Source organism: Nipponia nippon, unplaced genomic scaffold, assembly GCF_047370975.1.
Source record: "Nipponia nippon isolate SJK-2023a ecotype South Korea unplaced genomic scaffold, ASM4737097v1 scaffold_14, whole genome shotgun sequence".
In the NCBI taxonomy this organism is placed as follows: Eukaryota; Metazoa; Chordata; class Aves; order Pelecaniformes; family Threskiornithidae; genus Nipponia; species Nipponia nippon.
Window position 1 is genome coordinate 3,284,004 of NW_028262330.1, and position 23,433 is coordinate 3,307,436.

The 23,433-nt window shown below is 38.9% G+C and overlaps 1 long non-coding RNA gene across 1 annotated transcript in view; it reads left to right on the top strand.

Moving 5' to 3' along the window:
* The first annotated feature begins 5,715 nt into the window (after positions 1 to 5,715).
* The window catches only part of LOC148056411 (uncharacterized), a 116,635-nt gene continuing 98,917 nt past the window's right edge, over positions 5,716 to 23,433 (top strand). The window contains exon 1 of the long non-coding RNA XR_015703146.1: positions 5,716 to 5,839. This is a non-coding gene — a long non-coding RNA (uncharacterized LOC148056411). The remainder of the gene's footprint in view (positions 5,840 to 23,433) is intronic.

A 23,433-nucleotide genomic window follows, 5' to 3' on the forward strand; every position in this document is an offset into this window, starting at 1 on the left:
TTCCTAACAGACATCAGTAATGACAGTAAATGCAGAGGACTACAATGCCATTAGACAAGTAATCATATAGTTTCCCTTTCCTATGAGTGCCTTACTATGGCGATCTTAAAGTGCCTTAATTATGCTTTACCCCCATCGTGGTAGGGGTTATGGAGTGTTATCAACCCCATTATACAAGTAAGTGAGGCCCAAAGTGGTTAAGAGATTTGACCGGTGGTGCACAGCAAATCCACTGAGCCATGAAAATGACTCTCCAGTTCTTGATCCCATTTCTGTCCTCTAATCCAAAGACCACATTTGAGTTTTCGGGTTGCAAAAATAACTCCAGAAACCTGTAAGCACAGAGATCTGCAGCTCCCATTATACTCATTTCAGTGTTGCTGCTCAGTTCCATAGATAAAAGTGGTTGGAAAAATATTTTTCTTACCTGCAATAAAGGGGCATTTTATCAATGGAATTAATGTGGCTTCTTATTGTGACCAGCTGTTCAAAAAATTTAAAGGGAGAGTGGTACACGAAGTCTGAACCCAGTAAGCTTTTAATTGGGAGTGGGGGGTAATTTTCCCTGAATAAATACATATGCTGGGGGAAGCAGTGAAACTCTTCTCTCTCACCGCTTCTCAGAATCTTTCTCCTGTGGGTCTGTTTGTTCTCCTTAATGAATTGCAGATGAAGCTGGTCAGATAATTTCTGCGTGAGCAAGTTCTTCTGCAGCAAAGGCTTCTGATGAGCTTTAGGAGCGTAGTTCCCCATCTTCCTTCTTGTTTGCTGTGTAATCCAATAAGGATTACCCAAAGCCACATTATTTTTATTTTTTTATATATATATGTATTTTATATATGTATTATTTATATATGTGTGTGTATATACACGTGAGCTGTAACCAATTTTTTTAAAGCAGTTAGGAACTATTAGTGGTGGTCTTGGCTTTTTGCCATCGTTGCATGCTGTGCTGCTAATGTCCCCTGAGCACAACAAATATCAATATGAAAAATGAAAACTATCCAGCTGAGCATCGTCTGCATGACTTCACTCATGAGAGGAATTTATCCTTCACAGTTTAGGAGCATCTTAATGTGTCCAATTCTGCCACAGTGCTGGGCTAGCCATAAAGAAAAACTCTATAAGAGCTGAACCTTCTGTGTTTGTAATTTGTTTACTTAATTGATTGGTTTTGATGAATACAGCAATAATTATAAACCCTTTTACTAGGCATAGATTTGAGCCTCTCTTAAGGGGCTGTTTTAGTGGTTATGGTTGTTTTGCTAAGCTTTTATAAAAGGTATCATCACATAATAAAAACTGAGCATTTCATAAGCTTTTATAATATTGGGAAATGAGTTGGCTGGATTTCACCTAAAGGTCTTTCATTAGGAGTCTGGAATAGAAACACAAAATTATTTCAAGGATTCATGTACATTGGTAAGCTCCTGGAAAGACTGTTACTATTTGAACATTAAGATTACTTAACGCTATGGTCACTGGGGAGTCCTTAATTAAGGGGGTTTCTTGCTCTCCTCTTGCTTTCCTAAGTGATCTTTCCCACGGGCAGGGGTGGCTGGGGGCACTGGCCAGCAGGGCCGGGCGATGGAAAGCTGCTCAAGTTCCCTGTTCCACAAACTGCGCGTCTTTGCAAAGCGGAGGAAATGGTGTCCCTTTGAACTGGGGGGGGGTGACTGGTAATGAAGCTATGTGTATCCCCAAACCCAGTTCTTTCTGTTCCAAATTTATAGGCACTGATGCATAATCCATTTAATGTTTGCAAGTACTTAGTTTTTACTGTAACATGGGTACATAAGAACATGAGGAAACTGCCCAGGCGTAGCTGAGCTCTATGAAATCCCCTGTATTACCAAGGCAGGAATATGGATGTTGTAACACGTCTTGCTGCCCTAACCCATCACGACAGAGTTCTGAAGTGTACACCCAGGGCTCACAACTAAAAAATATTGATGTATGTCTCCATGGAGAAGGTATATAACACTTTGAATAGACTCTCATTTTTTTTTTTCCTGTATGATCAGCCCCTTCACCTACCCCATACTGCTCTGTGGAGATGTGTGTACCCTAGGGGCATATTTCATATTCTCTGCTCTGAAATCACAAGCCCTTGACTTTTTAAAATCCTACCTATAAGCTTTTAGCTAACAATTCTTGGTATTAAAAAGGTACTTTGAATGTCTGTCTTATTGCCCTCCACACGGCCCCCCCTTGATGTTGGTATCAACAGCCCAGACACATCTGATCTTCTGTGAACACTGCTTCTTATGGGTTTTGGTTTTTTTTTTTTAAACTTTTAAATTCTTTCAATTCTTATCATACTGTCTGTTTTGCAGTAGACATTACTGTGTATTGACATGTGGTACGCTTTAATATAGAGAACTGATTCATAGGAGGGTAAATGTTTTGTTTTACTGGTCATTGGGTTTTGATCAAGAATTTGATCTAAAATGAAACCAAAAAGGGTTTTTATACTCAAATTGAAGGGCAGGAAAAAAAGGACGCTTAAATTAGAGTATAGCTCTGGAAATATGTGCACAGAACTAGTCTTCTGTATTCATAACCTGCAATTGCCCTGAAGGGACTTATTAAAATTCAAAGCATGCTGATCCCAGACTGTTTGATTTCAAACACGAAATTGGGAACTGACTTTGATTTTATTTATATATAAATATACATATAAAATATACGCATATATATGTGTGTATGTATATACACAAATACAAAACCTAAGCATCAAAATGCAGATCGGTCTATGAAGATGCATTCATTTACACTGTACCCGGTAGAATAAGACTTGCATTGATACAGAATCATAAATCTGGAGAACAAACAAGGACCAACCAATTTTTAAATTTTGAGTGTCTATAGTTTTAGAGTTCATGAAAAATACACAGATTGTTCTCAGTAAGTGTAATTGATTATGACTAGTGCAGCCCTCCTTCTCCTGATAGCTGCAAATGTGCTGTGGATTGATGGAGCATAAAAAGTTATCCCATTTCAGGTAAAAACAGGCTCAGGAGATATGTTGGCTAGAAATTCAGATTTCCAGAATTCAACATTTGTCAGTGGTGCTGATAGAGTAATGTTACCACCCGTCTGTAAATCCAAGAGCCAGACTAGCTTCAAACCTTGAACACAGTCTTCTATTACTTTTCTATACTAAATTCTTCCAAATGTGTTCAGACATGTTACAGGAAGATATTTAATCTGAATCTGTTTCTACTATTAAATGGTATACTGAGGGGAAAAAAAAAAAAAAGTGTTTAAAAGACCCCATATATTGACCAAATCAGAGAATATGAAATAACATTGGTGATATTCATTCTATTTCTTGCTGCTGCAAAAGTTACCATGCTTGTTCAATAAATCCTGATCACATACTAAACACATTCTAAAATCTGTGGTTCCCATCTCAGTGAAAACGTGGTTGAAGAGAGCTGACAGTTAATTTCATTCATTTATATTTGAGTCTTAATGCATTTTAGTTTCACTCTTTTTGTTTTCCACTTGAAACTTACTGTGTTCAAGGACAGTGATGTTGCAGGGAAAAAAGCTTTAATGGAATTACGCACTTAAAGAGGTGCTGCTAATAAAAAGTAGGGAAGACAAACAAGTTTTCTTCCATAAATTCATGAGGGCTTAACTAGCAAAGTTCTGTTCACTTTTACTTACTACATTACATCTTGAGTGGGTTGGCCAGAACAGGAGAATCGGTGGTATTTAAATTTTCAGTGCATGGGAAAAGTTCATACCACATCTCTTGTGGCAGAGGTGTGTAACACTCAGCTAGAGTGAATCAAGAATTTCTTTATGCTCAGGCTAATGGCATTTCATCCTGTAATTTTTTTTTTTTTTTTACCTGATGTTAAAAATCTATCTGACTTTCAAATCCTGACTCTGAACAAGAACCTGTAAAATGAACTACAGTTTTCTGACTGTAGATAAAAAATATCTACAGTTGGAAAACTGAGGGGCAAAAATTTAGGAGGCCTGGGTTATGTTCATGTATTTATGGATATATTATTTACCCCCCTTAAACATGACCGTTGCTAAAAAGATTTGGACGGCATTCAATTCTTCTGGTCCTAATCTAGCATCTGGTTTTGTTTTTTGCTCTTCTTAAATTAAACTTGTGAGGAATCTTTTCGAGATGGGGTTATACAGCCCCCTTTTACGATAATTGCAAAATATTAGTGAAAAGTGCTTTGTGCCAGAGGGGTCTGCTCTTTGCAATAGGCTGTACAGATCAAACAAGTTGTTATTAAAAACAGATTCTTGACTGATAATATCCACCATCTGGGAGCAGTGATTGCAGATACAAAATTGGATTCACCAGAGGAGGTGGTTGTGCTGCTTGATGTTGAAATAGCCTTTGATAGACTAGGAAGAAGAGCTGTTTACAGCGGACAGAATTCCATGAATTTCTTGCATGAATCCATTAAAACTCTCCGTTTATATCCTGGGGGCAGTGGGTGACAACTGAGTATTTTCCAATATCATTTCACGTTGCGAAGGAGGGAAAGAGTTTATATAAACATCTATTTCCCTTTCTTATGATATTTCTTTGTTTATTATTCTCAAGTTCTGGCAGAGTATGTTAGAACAACCGCCAGATTAATGACACTTAAACAGATCTTTCTTTGTAGACAGAATCTGATTTTTTTAACTGCTGAGTACTTAGAGCTATCAGCAGATGCTGAGCAAATCTTTGTGCGACTTATCTTGCTGCGACCTTAGTAAACAAGGATTTTGTAAAAGAGGATGAGAACTGAGGACTTTGGCATTCCTGTGCTCACACTGCTAGCCCTGAAGCCGTTATATTTTTCCACTGGGGACTATGTTGAACTGCCCTTATGTGTTTACTTTGCATTTGAATGACAAACCTCATGGCTGGAAAAACTGCGAATGCTTTGGTTTGTGTTTCTTAAGCTGTATTTTTATAACTTGTGCAGTTTTGGTGAAGTCAAACTTTTCCACAGACAAAAGGTTAATAAAACTTCCCCTGGGAGAGGCTGAAAGAGAGCCACCAAGCGCAAGCATGTTCTCTGGATTAAATCCCTTTGCAACTTTATTTTGTCAAAGCACTCAGGAGGTTTTTTCCACTCCCACACTCGTGGAAAAAAAACTTTTTGGACTTTGAGTGGAAATTAAGCACATCATCATTCCTTAGTCCACGTCATGATCATATTATGATGACAGGTCACCTCCTCAAAGGCAAGAGGACAGAGCAGCACTCCCAATTCCACTGGAAGGACTCACAGATTCATCCCAACCTTGCTCAGCTCCCGCTGAAGAGCAAAAGGATGAAGAGTTGAAGACCTAATGGTTACTGTTAAACTGTAGTCTTGGCATATGGCACACAGGACATAAACTATGGTGCAAGCAAATGTAGACAAAACTAATGGATCAAAACTCAAATAACTCAAACTACTGTGGCAGCATTAGTACTGCAGATAATTCTGCCAAGTCCTGCTGCAAATAGCTATCCAGAATGATAATCCTATAACCTGCATATATGGCAATGATAGAAAATACATCCTATAGCAGATGTTAACACTTCTACTGAAAAGTGCTCAGATATAACTGTGATAAATGCTTTGTTAAAAACAAAACTTCATAAAATAGCTTCTGGTAGCATGGTCTTGTAAGTGGACAGTCAAAATGAAGTCAGAGAAGTCAGTATGAAACCGTTTTGTCTGGATGATCATGCTAAAAACAGCAGCACCCATGTTGGGTGTTCTGAGAAATGCTGTGTGACACAACGTGGTGTACAGCTGTCTGCTGGGTCTTGCAGCGCCTCTGGCAGGTCCACCTCCCTCAGCTGGCAAGAGTTGGCGTAAGTATCATAAAGCAATATTAAAAAAAGTTTGTGAAAGAATACTAGTGTCTAACTTCATCACCGTCTCTCACGTGCCCTGTTGATATTATAGTCTTTATATGAACTAACACGTTACCAAAACACCTCTTGACTTGGAATATGATGATTGTGAGTGGACTATTAGAAATCCAAAGCTGTTTGGGATTGGAAGAAGGAGGGGGGCTGTGGGGTGTGCACAAAAAAGGGAAGATACTGTTTAAAGATGATTCAGCTTCAGAACTCCTATACAGGGCTTCTGCAGGAGAGACATAACTCAGAAATATCAAAGTATTCACTACACGTCAATGAGAAAAAGAATTTATAATCGCTATTTCATCTGCAGATTGGATGATAGCTGTCACTTCACATAGACTAGTGTGTTTTCTCACAGTTCAGGCCTGTTCATGAATGAAGTTTTCTTTAGAAAGTGATTTATAAAGAAATTGCCATTTCCAGTGAGGCTTTTTTGTTGTGATTTTTATTCCTTTCTTTCATAACTCTCTCTCTGTAGATGTATATTCCTTTCTCTTCATAATTGTCGTAGTATTAAAGGAAAGGAAAGAGAGCCCACTGTCCGAGATGCGCTAACGTGGGATTTGAAATACCTGGATTTGACTTTTGTTGGGCCACAGATCTCTTGGGTTTCCTTAAGCAAATCACCAGGATCAGGTCACAGAGAAAGCGGATGTTTCGCAGTAATATCCAACGTTTAGGCATCCTTCTCCCTCTGCCTGGGCTCTGCCTCCCTGACCTGGGTGTGCTGGCTCTCTTCTGCAACGCACGGGAGCGTTAACTGCGTTAGGATGAGATGCCATTCTCTGCTGCTTTGCTTTTCATGATAGCAAATAAAATCTGTAACTGCAGACATGGACAGTGTACAAAAAAGAAAGTGGGGACAGTGCCCTTTTTGAGGATTGGAGTGAAAGTGAGGTTTGACATTAAAACTAGTAGAGACACTTCCTATTAAAAGCACAATAATTTAAGAAGGATGTTTTTGTTAGTTGCATAATTAGTAGCATATCTGCAGTGTACCAGATTTCCTGTTCCATGTTAGTTTGATGGGAAATCACTGTGTAGTTCCTCACCCCACTAAAAGCAGTATTTGCTGAGCTCATATCATGACGATGATTTGAAGCTATGTGGGGAAAACAAATCAATCACAGTTTACTATTCATGAGTTGCAACTCAAGAAGTCCCAAACTTATCATATAATGTTCTAGAGCAAAATGTGTTGCAATAATAATTCATGTTTTATTGCTGCTTCATGCTAGCAAGGTGCCCACGTCTCCCTTCAACATATAAACCTTTGATCTTGTGAAAATGGAGTTCATTTGTTTTGCCTCCCACTGCAGCAGCAATCTGCCAAATGCTCCCTGCCCAAATTCTGATTAACTGTCAGCTCAACTGTGCACAGTAAGTATGAGAGGAAGGCAGATTTAAGAGAAAATGCTAGGGCTAGGTTGTCTCTGGACTGGGTCCAGCAGCCTTGTATGGTCACAGCAATTTTAGATGTCATTTACAGATGACTCTGGAGACCTAATATGCAAAAAGACAGTGATGTGAAACGCATGCATTTTTTTGCCAGTCGTGGTATATCAGGCTGAGCAACTTCTTGCTTCCTTGCTTAGCAGCATTTAACTACTTGTTCCCTACTCCCAGTTACTCTTTTGAATAATAATACATGCTAGGATATGTCACAGTCCTTGACTTTTTTCTTTTAAAGAATTCTGGTATGTACGTTAGCTAGCTAGACTAGCCGTGTATGCCCTTTTAATGAGTAGACCACATAGTGTTGTTGAGTTGCGTGAGGTATGTGAAGTTGGATTTGAAGCATGTGACTATGATAAATATTTGAAGTAATAAGAGGTGATGTAACAAACATCAGAGGACAGAAGTGGAGGGGGGGGATGTTCCTGACCTTCCCCTCCCTCAATCTAGTCCTGGCTAAAATGTTTGTAGGAATGTTACGTTTTCTAAAGATCTGATTATTCTGCATGCAGGACCAGCCTTCAGCTTAAAAATAATGTGGCATAGGGACTGTGTGTTCCTTGAACATTTACTATTTCAAAATCATCACATAGGTGCAAAGTCAAAAGCGGTTTCCTCTTTAATTTCTTGCCATAATGCTATCCAAGAGCATAACTTTTTTTTTTTAAACATTCGTTAAAAATTTAAATATCAGTTCAAACAATTGCTGAATACTAAAGACTGGTTTAGAAAATGTGAAAAATTAAGATTAATCCCATACACACAAAAAACCTCCCAATGGTTATTAAGGCTACCACTCTGTAGATATTCACCTGGGAAGGCCACTGTTAAAAGACTGGAATTTATATTCCTTTGTAGTCAGCTGTAACTATGAAGTGGCGACAAGCACCTCCGCAGACAGCTTCACTAACAGTAACTATATTCAGACAGGAAAATAAATGCTAATAACTAAGTAAAACTATGTCCTATCTTCTGTTGAAATACCTTGAAGGATTTGCAAGGGAGGAACAGGCTTGTAACTGAAATGGAGTTATCTGTTATTTCATTAAACTTAATATCTTTGAGACAGCTACCCCGTTACTGACTTTATTAAGGCTAGCGAACAGGTTAAGTCGCTATTACAAGGACTGATAGATACACGGGTACAGTAATTGCTTAGGCCTCATTTCGTTAGTAAATTAGGCCAAAAATAGAATGGAGAAACCTCTGACTGGTAAGACTTGCAGAGCTGTAGTTTTAATTTTCCACAACAAGGCCCATTAGAAACAAATTGCATGCATCAGTGACTGTCCTTTCCTCAGCACATAATGGTAAAATGCACATGTTTCTAACCCTATTATCTTTGTACTTCCTAAATCCAATAAATATTCAGAATTTATGAGCAACAGAGGATGTAATATTCTGAGCCTGAGCTGTTCTGCTGTCTTTCTCATTGAAAGCAATACAGAGGCAGGTACATTAGAACTTCCCACAGTTGTTCAGACCTGCACCGTACCTGCTCCTTTGTGGGAAGGTTTCACATAGTAATATGATAAACCTCTGGAAAAGAAAAATATTTAGCATCTGCGTGCAATTAATTGTTTTTCACAGATCAGCATCTGCAGATCTGCTTCTCCTCTGTTATCATTAAAAATGGTAATAGTCAAGGACTGTGCTTGTCAAAACATTCATGTTAAAAAAAGATAAAGTTATGGAAATACAGATGTTGTGTGGCTTTCGAGAATTTCTCATTCAAACTTTACATATGACTGAAGGTAATCTTGTGATTGCTTTGCATCTTTGCTTTCTTTTGGAATGACTCATCAAGGCCATAAAGCTCCACTTAAAATGAAGTTATTTGCTTACAATTCTAGGGAGAGTATGAATGAAGTAACTGAAATTAGCAGCATCCTTCTATACAGGCTAAACTATTTGTTGTTGTGCTGGAGAGGTAGTTGATGGTGTTCTAATTAGCATTATTATGTAAATACTGGAAATGACAGCTGAAGTTGGAATAGTGCTTTGTTTTAAAGAAAGTTGGGCAAGTTTGGAAAGTCTCTTATTTAAAGTTTCCACTTTCCATGGCTGTTTTATCAAAATATGTCCTTTTCTAAGTCTTATGAGGGGGTGGAGTGACAGGGAAGGGGTTTCAGTCAGAATTTGCTCCTGAACCGGCTACGATAAATAAGCTGAAAGATTTGCAGGCTGCCTTTCTGAAATTTCTAGTAATCCTTCCTATTGAGTGAGTTGGAAACACTATGAAAATATTTTAGCATCCCTGCTTCTGGTTTGCTTGAGGCTAAAATGGTGTAGATGTGTCTAAGGAAGGTGAAAGAGATGTGAATTTCTTTAACAGCAGCAGTATCAATTTACAGATTTATGTTTTGTGTCCGGGCTGGTTTTTGTTGTTTATGGTCTCCTATTGCAAGAAAATAACTGATTAAATTGGTACAATAACGTAAGGCCTTTGATTTAAAAAAAAAAAAAAAAAATCTTAGCTTTCAACAAGATGACGACCAGTAATAAAAAAGCATCACGCAGGGATTGTCAAATTGTGGTACAGCTATATCTTAACTCTCATTAGACTCTCTATGTTCCCTCATTGTCCCTGAATAACAGTATGAGCATTTCCCCCCCGAAAATTCGAAGTTTTAAAAATCCCGTATCAGCTCTTTATCAATACCAATGTCTGGAGGCTGTGGTAACTTTGGTTTCAGATATTTCCTCCCTCTGGTCTCCTGCATACTCTTATTTCTCTTAAGTAAATCAGAAAAATATCTAACACCAAAGCAAAATGAGGCAAGAAAAACATGTCACTAAATGTCACATTTGAAAGTGTCTTGTAGGTAGAATAGAATAATAATTTAAAAATAACTGGGGGTGTAGTAGGTATAAAATATTGGGAGGCTTCCTGAAGATGTGATTGTAAGACAATAAAATCGTATTTATGAGAAAACTGTCGGCAAAGTACAAGTTCATTTTCTGTCCCATGCTACAAATACAATAGCAGTGACTTTTAGGCCGATTGACACAGATGTTTGGGATGCTCAATGAGAAGGCCCCATATTGTTTTCCGAGCAAACCCCTTTGCACCACGGGCTGCGGCATTTGCCTGGCGAGGTGCCTCGGCGCCATGAGGAAGCGGCATCCCACCCAGCTGTGGCGCCGGCCGCATCCGCAGCCGGCAGCGAGCCTCCGGCGCAGCCCGAGCGCCGCGCTTCCCTCCCTGACGTCGTCTCTAAAATGGCTTCCTCACGTTCCAGCCTGTCTGTTGTGTTGTGGCCTGCTGTAGCAGGAAACACCAAGAAAAAAGGTCGGAGATTTTTCTGGTTTTTGTGTTGTGTTTTTTTTTTTTCTTTTTCTTTCTTTCTTCTCTGCAGGTCACACAGCACATTGCATGTTTTTTCAGACATAAAATACTGAAATGGTTTGGGGACTTGCATTCTGCTGGACTTGTCCATAGCTGAAATTTGCAAGTTTTACACAAATTTATTTTCAGATGTTCACTGCGGTGCCATCTTCTTCCTTGTTATGAGGAAACTATGTGAGAGAAATTATGTGACTTCAATGCAGGCGTGTAACCTCTCCTTGTCACCGAAAGAACTGTGTTTACTCATTTGTGTTTACCCAACAAGTAAATTGCGATACCTCCAGATTAATATTGCTCTACAGTCCAATTTTCATGACGTATTTATAAAACCCACTCCCCTGCGGCATGTGGGTGAAGGCGTCCCACGCCAGCTCAGACCGGCTGAGGAAGGAGGGAAAGGGGACTTGATCGGCCTGTCTCTGTCCATTTAGCTTTGAAAAGTAGCAGCTTTAACCTCAAGTGCTTTAGGGTAGGAATTTTGGGTTTATTTTCAGATTTTTTTTAATGCTTTCTGATGGTTCTCACATAGTTCACCTCCATTTGAATAAGTCTCTTATAGAGGCATTGGACCGAGCCACTTTCCCGCCAAAAAGCGCCTGTGGCAGCGTCCACACCATGTCCTGTCAGCCCCACTGCTGCCTGAGGAAGGGTTTGTCCCCTCATGGCAGAACAAAACCCACCCGCAGCCTCTCCCCAAAACATCGTTTCGAAGGACTGGAGGCCTGTCAGGATGGTGTGGCAGTTTTTTTGCCAAAAAAGCGTTTTTGAGGAGAGAGGTTTCCAGGGCTTTCCCCAGGGCTGTGGGGAGAGGTGGAGACTGTGGGTGGTTCTCACTTCCTCTGGCCCAGCTCCCTGCTTGTTTGTGGCTAGAGTTTGTGTGTGTATATCTACTTATAGGTACACATAACTACGCTTTTAGTTTTTGGCTATATTTTTTGTATGGGGAAAATACCCATGTGACTGTTGCTTGGTAACTGGTGAAGCTTGGGTGGAGGCTGTGAGGAGCCTGGGGCTCAGGGCTGGGGGGTGGGTATTGCCTGGCAATGGCAGCCCTCTCACACCAGGCCTGCTGCAGCCATTGGGGCCTCCGGGAGGATGCCTCTCTGGAGAGCCTGCAGATGAGGCTTTTAAAGCTGTAAATTAAAGACCTTTGTATATTTTCTGGCCCCCACTGTCCTGTAGAAAGTGCTCATTATTCCCTTCCTCTAAAGGAAACAAAATACTGCTTTGCAAGCTCCCTTCCTTTTTATGCAAAAACATGCCTCGATGGAGGGCAGCTCCTTCTGTCGGGTGCCCATTGACATGCGGAGGTTTGGCTTTACAGATTGTATTGATATTTTGCACCAGCCTCTGCAGCTGGGCTTGCTAAAAATATCTCTGGAGATAATTCAGTGAGGAACAACATCTAACTGTATAGAAGGATTTTATTTATTTTTAAGGTCTGAATTGCTGTTAAATTTCATCCCCCTCTTTCCCAATAATATGCATTATTGAGTGCTGTGTGTAATGCTGTCAAGCATCTGGGTGCTATCAGCTAATGAGTCCTATCCGACTGTGTGTCAGTCTCTTCAGACTAGGTGGGATGGTGTATTTACTGAAGTGGAAGAAGAAAAATCCAAGAAAGCAGAGAAAATTGCCATGACAAGGATCACCGCTGTCTTGTTAAGAGTTGTACAGTTAGACCTTTCCCCACCTGAGTTTTCCTTTGCCATCTCCAAAGCAGTAACTTTCACTGGTCTCCTTGCCCTGCTCCGCTGTACTGGGGCAAGCTGTGCTCCAGGGTCCATCCCTGGAGCGTGTAATTAGTAGTAACGTCGTTCTTGTCGGGAACCACCCCTCCTTGGTGTGCTCTCATTTTCAGCTGCTTAAATGTAGGATTTTTCTACTTTGTAAGAAACTTGTGCAGAAATACTGTCTTCACTCTGGGCAGAGTTTTAGGGAGGGCAGGGGAAGCTTTGACTGAAATGCCCCAGTTCAGCCAGGACCAGCTGTGACAGATCATTAGAGGAGGCAATGACAGAAATAAGAGCTCACTGTGGAGAATGCCCTTCTGCTGGCTGAGTGGTACAGTGATAACTTTAGTGACCTGCCTGTCTTTTCTTAAACAAGAACCACCTGGAATATGAGTAAATTGAATCTTAGCTTTTCCCAAAATTTTTCTTGTTGCTGTTTGACAGCTTTTCCTCAGCTGTTGATTGTGGGATTCAGGGATGTTCAAAGTCTAATAAATTCTTTTATTTAGTAAATGTGAGATGCAACAGTAACTCCATGCCCAAGATCTGGGTACCCGCAACCTCTTCCAATATGATGCATCACCTACCAAGACATACTGCCTGTAATTTGGAGGGAAAGGATTTTTGCATTCCACAATACTTGTGGTATTTCTATGTGTGCCAGTCCTCCTGCTTTCCATATGTGGGAGATCCACATTCCAGGCCTAATGCTGTGTGGAACAAGCTGTGGACACAGCTCAAACTCCTTAATTCCAAGGAAATGTCTTCACTATCAGCCTGCAAACAACACGATTGGGTCTTTTGCATTAAATCCTCTCTTGGTCTATTGTATTGATTTCATGAAACCATAAGTCTGCCTATTCAGTACAATATCTATTTGATTATGTGTTTCGATGTTGTAGTATATCATTGTATTAAATGTCCAAACATTTCATCAAAAGGCAGTGTCTGTCCTCGTCTGCTGTTTGATACAAATCACTGAAGTATGTGAATTATAATTGGATAAAATATTCAGTACGATTGCTTTACCTGAAGATGCATCATAAGTCATGAGTAGCCAGTAACTTATTTTCTTTTGTGCTCTGATGAAATACCCAAATAAATAAATTGCTATCTGAGGGATTGATTTAGAAGTTGCGAGCAGACAAGAGAGAGCGTGTATTTCTGTCTTGACTTTTAAGGAGAATTGGTGGTAAATGAGTAGGTTGGGGAGGTCTCTCAGGGTATATTGTGCTGGTGGAATGCACACACGGAGATTTGTGCGTTAAGCTGAAGAAAGGCTTTATGTTCTTTATGAGAGAAATGTATTGCAGTACTAAATCATAAATTTTGGCTATAATGTGGTTCTCACTCTTGATTGCATTGGACGGATCCTGTGGCCATCAGGACTCTTGATTTCAGTGGGAGCAGAACTTGACACATGAATGGCTCTTTCAGCTTTAAGGAACTAATTTTTCAAAGAGTTTAAAAACTGAGGTGAGAGCGGGCATGTTCATTACAAAGGTCTATTTTTGTGGAGTCCATTAACACAGTGGGAAGACAATGATAATGCTATTAAATGAGTACACTTGAAAAATGCTTGGGAAAATTGTCTTGTTAACAGGAAGCAATGACCTGGTAACCTGAAATTAGACCAGGGGGACTTATTACACTTCAGTGATACTTGGAGCTTGAGGCAGAAGGATCAAGATTTTAAGCACAGAAGAATACCTATTTTTACATTCCGGTTAGATTGAGAAAGTATGATTACGTGTGTCTTTTAATACGTCTTAACTTGCAAAAATTATCCCTGGTTCTGGAAGACCTTTCGCTATGTCATAATGAAGATAAGTCTTGTCATCAAACGTTTGCAGCCAAGCATAAAGGAGCTTTGGCACTGGGTGATGTTTCTGAGACAACGTTGCAGGGACCTGCTGACTTTGTCCCTTTAACTGCTGAAAGGAAGGCTTTGCAGAAATGATGCGATTTCAAGGAAAGATCTGCTCTTTGCTAGTGGAACATTCTGAAAGTTTATGGTGGTTGTAAAAAAAGAAATTCACAAGTGTATAGGATCTAAAAGTTGTCACTAATACTGCACGTTAGGGCAACTTAGTGCTTTACAAATGCACAGAAATACTGAGGAAATGTACTGGTTTTATACAAACGTCTCATGAAGGGAGGATCTAATAAACCTGATTGAGCTAGAACTTCTGTCTTTCTATGGAACTGCATTTCATAAATGAGTGAATGTGGCCTAGGACAACTGGGAAAAAACCCAACAAACCAGTAATAAATAAATTAGTATACTGTTTGTAGGGTTAGAGATGTGTTCTGACTATGTTTCAGCACTGGTTTTGTGAGCAAAATAAACAATTCTCTTAATTACAGAAAATGTTTGATGTTAAATGAGGATTTCAAAGACAAGGAACCTGGATAATCTGTATGGTTATATTGATAGGTTACGTTGGTATGACATGCTTGAATGATCAAGTGATGCTATATGCTCATAACTAATTAATATTCTTATTGGCTCAATGAGACTTGCTCTTAAATAGGTAAGACCTCAGCCTAATTTAAATCATAGTTTTTATTTAGATTTAAATCATTATCAGGGGAGAGAAGCTGTAAACCGTGGTATTTTAGGAATGATGAAAAGTAGACAAGAAGTAAGGCTGGGTGAATGTTTTGCATTAAACTCTGAATACCTGGCTGCTCATACGAAGCACAACAGCAATTCTGACTGCCTTACAAAAACCATTGGTTTTTCTCCCTTTCCATGCTGAAGACAAAACCACATAGTGATCTCACTAGTATAACCAATGTCTTTTGTAGCATCTTGGCACAACATTGCACTTAATGTTCATTTTCCCAAAGTCCCAGTGTTTTTTGACTTGTGAGAAGGAATTGCCCCTTGAAAGGAGATAGGAATGTCATTTCTAGTCATGCAGTTGCCTCATACCCTACTGTTCTAGGAATTATGTTGTATTTTTCGTTCATTTGGTCAGGTAAAGCTGTAGCTCAGTTCCAAGCACAACTCCAGACTTCTGTTTAATAACACGCACAGTAAATCTATAATTTAATTTATATACCTGTGAAGGCTGTTAACCAAATAACACCCCCCACATATTGAAGTCATAATAGAATTTATGCAAATCCTATTTCCCACCTGAAATACTGGGCATTGTTTGTCAAAACTTTTTTTTTTTTTCCCTTAACCCAAGCTCTGTGCCGCTTCTGTTTTTCATTTTGTTGTTTTAAACCAAAGTGGGAATAAAAAATAGATTAAAACTGATTTGATGCTGAATTTTTTTATTAAAAAAAAAAAAGGTATGAATACAGTAATTCTCAAAGCAGCAGCAGCCTGAGCCCCTACCTGAATTTTCAAACTTGAAATCTTAGCTGGGTGCTGTGGTCAAGTTCTGGTTTTAAATTTTATGTCTTTATTATATTAAGTAGAGGAATGATGATGTTTTGGATGGGGAAAGGCTATATGGCCTCTCGGCTTTGTGTGAAGGTAGAGAGAAGAGTTAAGCTGATCTTTGCTGTACATAAAGCAGTTTATAACTGAAAAGTGCCCTCTGGAGTGCTCCTCTGCCTGCTTTGTTTTTGAAAAAGTGTAACTACTTTAGGGATTCTATAAGTGTCTGATTAAATTCCTGAATTTTTATTGTACGTGAGGGATGACCAAAACAAAAAATAGGTCAAACTTTGGGGAAATTCAAACCTAGATTTGCAGAAGAAAACTCTGCTTTGTTAGGTGCATAATGCCTAGGGATCTGGCACAGGATGTATGCCCATGTGAAGAGTGGGGCAGAATTGAAGCTCTGAAGCTTTTGAGGTTTCCCTTTACTTCAATAAGCATTTCTGGAGCTCAGCCCACCTTAGAGTCAGGCCTTAAATGTCAGATTCTTTTGATCACATTTAAAAAGGTGACTCACTGTGAATGCTTTATTGTATGTTGGGCTGGGAAAGACAGATAATGGAGTTTTGATAACAAAATATCAGAAAGTAGAAGAGATCTCATTATTGCAGGAGTCGGAAAGTTAACATATTTATTAAAGTTCTGACAATTGTGACAGTCATCCTTGCCTGTAAATGTCAGCGCATTAAAAATCTTCCTTCTTGTTTCTCAGACTCTTGTCAATCACTGCAATTATCACATAAATCAAAAGTCACAACATAAACTTTCTTTCCTTCTCTGCTGCATCCTTTTAAAGCTTAACATGTGATGGAAGCTGTGATTTGTTTTTCAGAAGTATCTGACAGCCACTTGCTATTCAATAGGATGTTAGTGAAAGCACTGACTTTAAATCCTACGCACTGGTATAGATGCCCAGCCACAGCAGGTTAACGCTTTGCCTAGCTTTATTACTGTGATTGCACGTGGATTTTAATAAAATATTGCAAACAGGACAGTACACAATCTTGCATAACTGACCCAAAAATCAAGATGTAAAAGGGAAAAAATATGCATGAAGGTTAGCAGCTATGTGCTGAAAGTTAAAAGGGGGCGGGGAGAGTTTAATGTAAAGACAAGACAGTTGCCTTTTGGTAAAAAGTTGGAGGTCATGGACATTACAGAATTACAGGCACGTACGTATCTCTGTGCATTGAGTACATCAGTGTGTTTTATGGAGAAATCTATTCTGCATCATGTTCTGATGGCATTTTTCTAATTCATATGCAAAATGCTTAACCAGAACTCTGTTTTAATTAGCCGCTTCTGCAGCAGCATGTTCCAAAATAAATCCTTTTGCAGCTGAGTTGAGATGCTAAGGACAAAATATACTGGGGCTTCCCCAGCAGCTTCCAGCTGTAAAAACAGATAGGGCTCTTTAAGTTCTTTATTGAAATGTGTTTCCACTGAACAGGTTACTGGTTTGATATTTTTTTTCTTTTTTTTCTCTCGTTTTTAAATTGTCTTTAATGTCTGTGGTGAATAGCAGATCTAGAAATCTAAAATGAATTGAGCTACCATAGTTTAGTTTCTAAATCCCTGATGCTGCACAATTGAAGTCAATGGAGACTTAGCTATTTACTTCACTGAATGTAGGATCAAACCCTAAAGGAGACTATTCTATTGCTGCTGAAACCATTCAGTATGTCATATCTATCTTTCAAAGGTACATATATATATAGAGAGAGAGACTAGCAGACGCTAAGCTGTGTTGTTTATGGTTTCTGTATTGTTTAATACAATCTATGATGTGTTTGCACCAATAGGTCTCAGATTAATTCTTTTCAGTTCTTTGTTCATGATTTCTAAGCTTCAAAACAGAAGTAAACCTTCAGGACAATAGTTAACAAGTCATTAAGTTATGGTTTCATTTTAATATTTGTTTAGAATATGAAAGGTTTTATGCTTTTCGTAATTAATTTTCTGAGGAAATGAGTCCTTCAGTACTTAATCTGGCAAAGACTTCTTGAATGGGCACTATATCCTTCAGAGCTTTATCTATATTTATATCCAAAAACGCAATGTTAATCAGTCTTGTTTATAAATTACTTGAATAAAGGCTTAAGAGACAAATCCTGTCCGCTGCTTAGGTCTCCGTGAACTTAGTTGTGTGGAGTTCCTTAGAGCAATTTCCTCCTTTGTCTTCATGTAATGTTTGTTTCAGTCTGGCTGCATGAAGTAAATAAAGCAGTGGTGTGGTTGGTTGGTTGGTTTGGTTTTTTTTTTTTTAAATTTCCAACTTCTGTAGTTTATAGTCTTCCCAATTTAAATGTATGTAACAAAGACTAATTTTCATGTAACAGTCTCAAAGTGATCAATCATTTGATTAGATGTACAACTTGATTAAGGAAAGATGACTTTTTTTCATCAAGAATGCGAATTATAAAATACTTTGTTCAAACAAATGAAATGCATTTTTCTAAAAATAGGTAGCCTGAATAGCTGATACATTGTTGTTTTGCTGGCTTCCCCCTTTTATAAGACTGGAATAATTTTTTGGGCAATGTTGTGGAAGACAGTCTTTTCTTATTAGCAGGAAAATCTATGACAATATCCCTGCTTCCTCATTATTCAGGCATTCAACATCTTGTTCTGGATGGCATGGATGCTTTCCATTGCTTCTTACAATATGGCAGCCTTTCAATTTCTGACTTCATTGTTTTGAATTTTCCCTCTAGCTTTTTGGTTTTAAGCACAGTGTGCCTCAAAATATGTGATATAGCAATGTGTGGTTTCCTTGACACAGCTCTACACTGAACAATCCAAGTGGCGGGGGGTGAAGTCAGCAAATCACTGAGGAAGGTATAAGCAACTAGCTAAACAGTCAGAAAATGGGTTAAGGAAGTTTTAGAGAAGAACATCCTACTTTACCAACTGCGAAGTTGTGCCCTTTACTGAAGGCAGTAGCAGAGATTTCCTGGTTGTCTGTGGGGTAGGAATTTCACCTGTGAGTTGTAATCCTGAGGAACTGTTCTCCTACCAGACTGGAGTGTGATGGGAAATAGTCACAAATTCATCCCTGAAGACAACTTCAAGAACTCCTTGTGTTCTTAGCATTCCTTGGTAACATAATTGGGTCATACACTAACATGTAAATATAGGGTATCTCTGCATATATTTATAGAGAATGACTGTATATACTTAGGTATTGATGAGAGAAGAATTATGCTAATTATTGTATCTCTAGCTGAATTGCTCACTGGCCGCCCATGGTTGGGGTGGGTATGTTAAGACCCACACAGCAGACGCTCTAGTGTGTTTTTAGGTAAAAGTGGAAGTAGGGTTTGGGGCAGGTAGTGTCTGTTCCCTGTCTCTTCATGCCAGAGAAGTCGCAGTACTGAGCTGATTGTAGAGGTACCTAGGTGCGTGCCAGAGCTTCTTATAGAAAGAAAGGCGTTTTTTAATAGCTAATGCTATGCTGTGAATATCCCGTTCCCAACATATTCCACTCCGTTCTTCAGACACCCATCCTGAGTGGCTCAGAGCAATGACACTGAGGGTCCCATACAATGAACGTACATTTATTCATTCCTTGGTATAAGGCTGCTCAATCTTGGAGTAGGCAAATCCAGCTGACAATTATCTAAATTAGCTCTGCAGTGAAAAATATACCCCAACAACAAGCTGAGCTGCTTATGCATTGTTAGGTAATTGGGTCTGTTCCATTCCTGTAAATTAAGAGGAGACCATATTCAAGTTAGCTTGAGAGAAAGTGAGACATAAGGTGGGATATCTGTTGTTTAAAAATCCTTTTTTCTCTTTGTCTTGCTACAGTTTGTAAAGATAAATGTTTTGTTTTGAGAAGGCTTTTGTTCAGTATCACTGGTCACAGTTTCCAAAGAAGACAAAGAGAAGTGGCCTGGCCCCACGAGTTTGTGTGCACGATAAATATTTATCAAAATGCAGATCACTGTAAGATTAAGTATATTTTGTGTCATGTTGTGTAACTAAAATAAACAATACAGTTTAATTAATAGTGAATTATGATTTTGCCAACATCTTGTGCTTTTTAAAGCGTAATCTGCATCTTATTTGTCCTGTTCAATGTAACCAGCAGCCAGATTCACTGCTTTGTCATTCACCTGTAAAATAAAATCGATGAAGGCTGACAGCTTTTCAAGCCCAGTCAGTGGCAATTAACTTAAATCTTTTGCTGATGACTTCGTAGTCAAAATCACTCTTATAATACAAGTTTGTCTTGTACAAATCAAGAAAATGCTGAGTGAAGACTTTGACTTACTAACGACAAAATTAGGCAATTTATATATTCTGTGAAAAGGTCTGAATTGTGCTGGTATTACAGGTAGTATGTGACAGACATCACAGCAGCATTGATACATCATGGTCAGGATGTCACCATGGTGAAACATGGTATGATTACGATATGCTGTGGCTGATAAGGCTATAATTAATGCCACCTGAATACTGATACAATGTCACAATAAATCTGCCGATGAGTAGGTTCCTCCAAAAGGGTGTCTGCCTTACCGTTCATGCCAAGCTTCACTAATCATCCCCACTGGTTCCCCAGTGTATCATTTTCTCACACATTGTAATTTTCTGCATTAAAGTAGCACATCTGAGGGCTGCTATAGTCTAGGCTGCGCTGGCATTTTCATTACAGAGCCCCTTCTCACAGGCTCGTAACCCTTCTGTCAGAAGGAAAGCGCTGCAGGCAGACACCTGGCTGTTGGGGTCTTCGGTCTGCCTGTTCTCAGCCCAGTCAGGCAGATGGTTAGAGCCTTTGACCGCCTGTGTACCAGTGAGTTTGCGTTACCTTTAAAGGATTATTGGCCCTGTGTGTGTGTTTGATGGGTTGTTTTTGTTTTGTTTTTGTTTTTGTTTGTTTGTTTGGTTTTTTTAGAAAAAAATTAGAATCAACTCGAACTTTAGACATATTGCCTTTCCCTTAGGTATGTGCCTGCTTATATTTTCTGGCTGTGAGGAGAAATAACATGAAGTGAATCAAAGCCACCTGCCAGTTACAGGAAAGTTGTATTTTCACACTGTAGCCATCCATATCCTCACAGGTTTGTCTGGTCTTCCGTGGGTAAATGTATAGTTGATGGAAATAATTTCTTAGGATGGCACTTACTATTTATCATCTTTGCTTGGTGAACAACTATTGACACAAATGACAGCAGCATACAAAACTGACGTAGTTTTCTGTTATAAGACGTGATTGGAGATTTCTGGGTTTTTTTTCTTGAAATTCTAAGACACTGAAGAAGTAGTATCAGTGACTGTTGAAAGATCTAGGTTTGCTTTATCAAATTCTGCTTGCACTGCCCTGCTTTGCTTGCTGTTCTTTTAGTCTGTCTACAAGCCTGAGTAGATCCGTGATGTCTGTGTTCTTGATGAACCATCTGGAAACTGTGAAACTTTGAGAATCTGGAAGCGTTGGAAGAATTCATTGTCTGTAATAGATCATTCTGCTAAGCTCTATGCCACTGTGCAACTGATTAATAATCTTTTGAATCAGGTTGTTACTATGTAATTCTGGATTATTTACACCTAAAATAACAAAACAATGTTTTATGAGGCTCAGGCGATTCTCAGAAAGTGGCATCACCTAACTCATGGTGGCTGACTCACCAGAAATGTATATCTTACCGATGCACCAAATGGTCTGAGGGGACACAGATGTTCTCAGATGCTACTGAAATAAAGACTTAAGTATGTTTTTCGTGTTTTCTCTCATCCACTCTTACGGATAGAAATTTTAACTCTTTGGTTTCTGTGTCCACCTCAATGAATTGAAGTCAGACTTCCTATTTAGAGAGTATCAAGCAATCCTGTTCACAGTCAGTCTCTTCTAAGCCAGTACATAAATTATTTTTAAACTGCCTGGGTCATTTTTTGTAAGGTAAACAAACTGGTAAGTGCTTTGAGAGGATGATTAAACAGAGACCGTTTTGCGAAATGATTCTGACCTTGTCACTTACTCTAAAAACGGGCTGTACATCCAGACCATCTTCTTGTTCCATTTCACTGAGGATGTTCTCAATTTGCAGGCTGTGCATATGTTTTTTTTAAGATTTTTCCAGCAAATTCAAACCTGTATGTAAATAGCTGCCTGTGGAGGAAAAAGATTTAAAAAGAAAAAAAAAAAAGGGGTGGGGGGGCAACGAATACTTTTGGAAAGGTGGACCAATGCCATAGATGCATGGAAAAAAGCCACTGCTTCTTATGTCTTCCTGGAACTTGCAAATAGTATGTTAAATGGTTCTGTACTAAAATTCCATATATATATATATATATATATATATATATATATATATATACACACACACACACACGCACATACACACACACCCCTTCTCATATATATTCATATATACACACACGTGTGCAGTGATTTCCAGCTGAATTTAGAGCAAGACCCAGCTTCCTGAAAGCTGATTTCTCAATCTGGAATGCAGCTGTCAAACAAAACAAACACCACCCCCCTGCCAGAAACCCACAAAGCCCCCACGATGCCCCACCACCTAATAACACCCTGCACTAAAAAAGCAGTTGTGTGCTTAAATCTTTCCCCACAAATATGTGTGTATATACATTTTTTTTCTTTTTTATTCCCAAATCAGAATTGTTTCTGTAGAGGTAAGGAAGAGGAAGTATGCTCGCTGTATACCTTCTGCAAACTGCTCATACTCTGAATGCTGAACTGTTTTTCTTTATAAACAGCTACAATATAACTTTAAATTTACTAATTGTATTTTGGCTATATGCCTTGAAGTAAAATGATACACTTCCAAAATACATGGTTTCCATAACTGCACAAACAAGTTGTTTTTATAGTCCATTTCCAATGTGATTTACCATCCAGTACATCATCTGTCAATGTGGCAGTGACAGCGTTTAATGAGGAATATCAAAGGGGTAAAATTTTAGGCTTTCCAGAATTTTCCAGGGTTACCTCTTTTTTTTTTTTTTTTTTTTCATTTTTATTTTCTTCTTGAACTTACCACAAAATAATAGATCACTTTGTGCTGAAGGGTTTGCTTGTTTCTGTGTGCTATAGTCTTTCTTGTTATCATGGTGTTGACCTCAGCACATTTTATTTATTTTCTTCAGACTTGGTGAACTACTATATGTGCTATTCAATAGCTGTCAAATACAATAGGATCTGATTGATGAAGGAAGAACTGCCGATGAGATCCTAGTCTTAAAGAGTGTCTTCAGTGATTTAAAGGGCACTTAAAACTAGAAACAAGTCTTAACTATGTGTTCTGGGGCCTTAAGCAATTGATAAGAGCAAGCAGTTGTGCTTGGTAAGGAGGTAACATTATTAAGCTTTGTCACTTCTGATTTTTTTTTTTTTTTTGGTCCACATCTGCCCTCATCTCTGCATCCCAAAATTTGCATTTCAGGGTAAAATAGATTGCCAGCCTAACCAAAAGCATGTGATATAGCTGCTCTTCTGTGGTTTTTTGGGGGTTGTTTGGTTTTTTCCCCCCTTTTTTCTGTAATTGCTACTACTGCTGTATGAAAAGACTTGGTTCTATCTGTAAATCAACTGGAGCTGGAATGGGAATAATTCACTTTCTCTGCATCCGCTGCGATA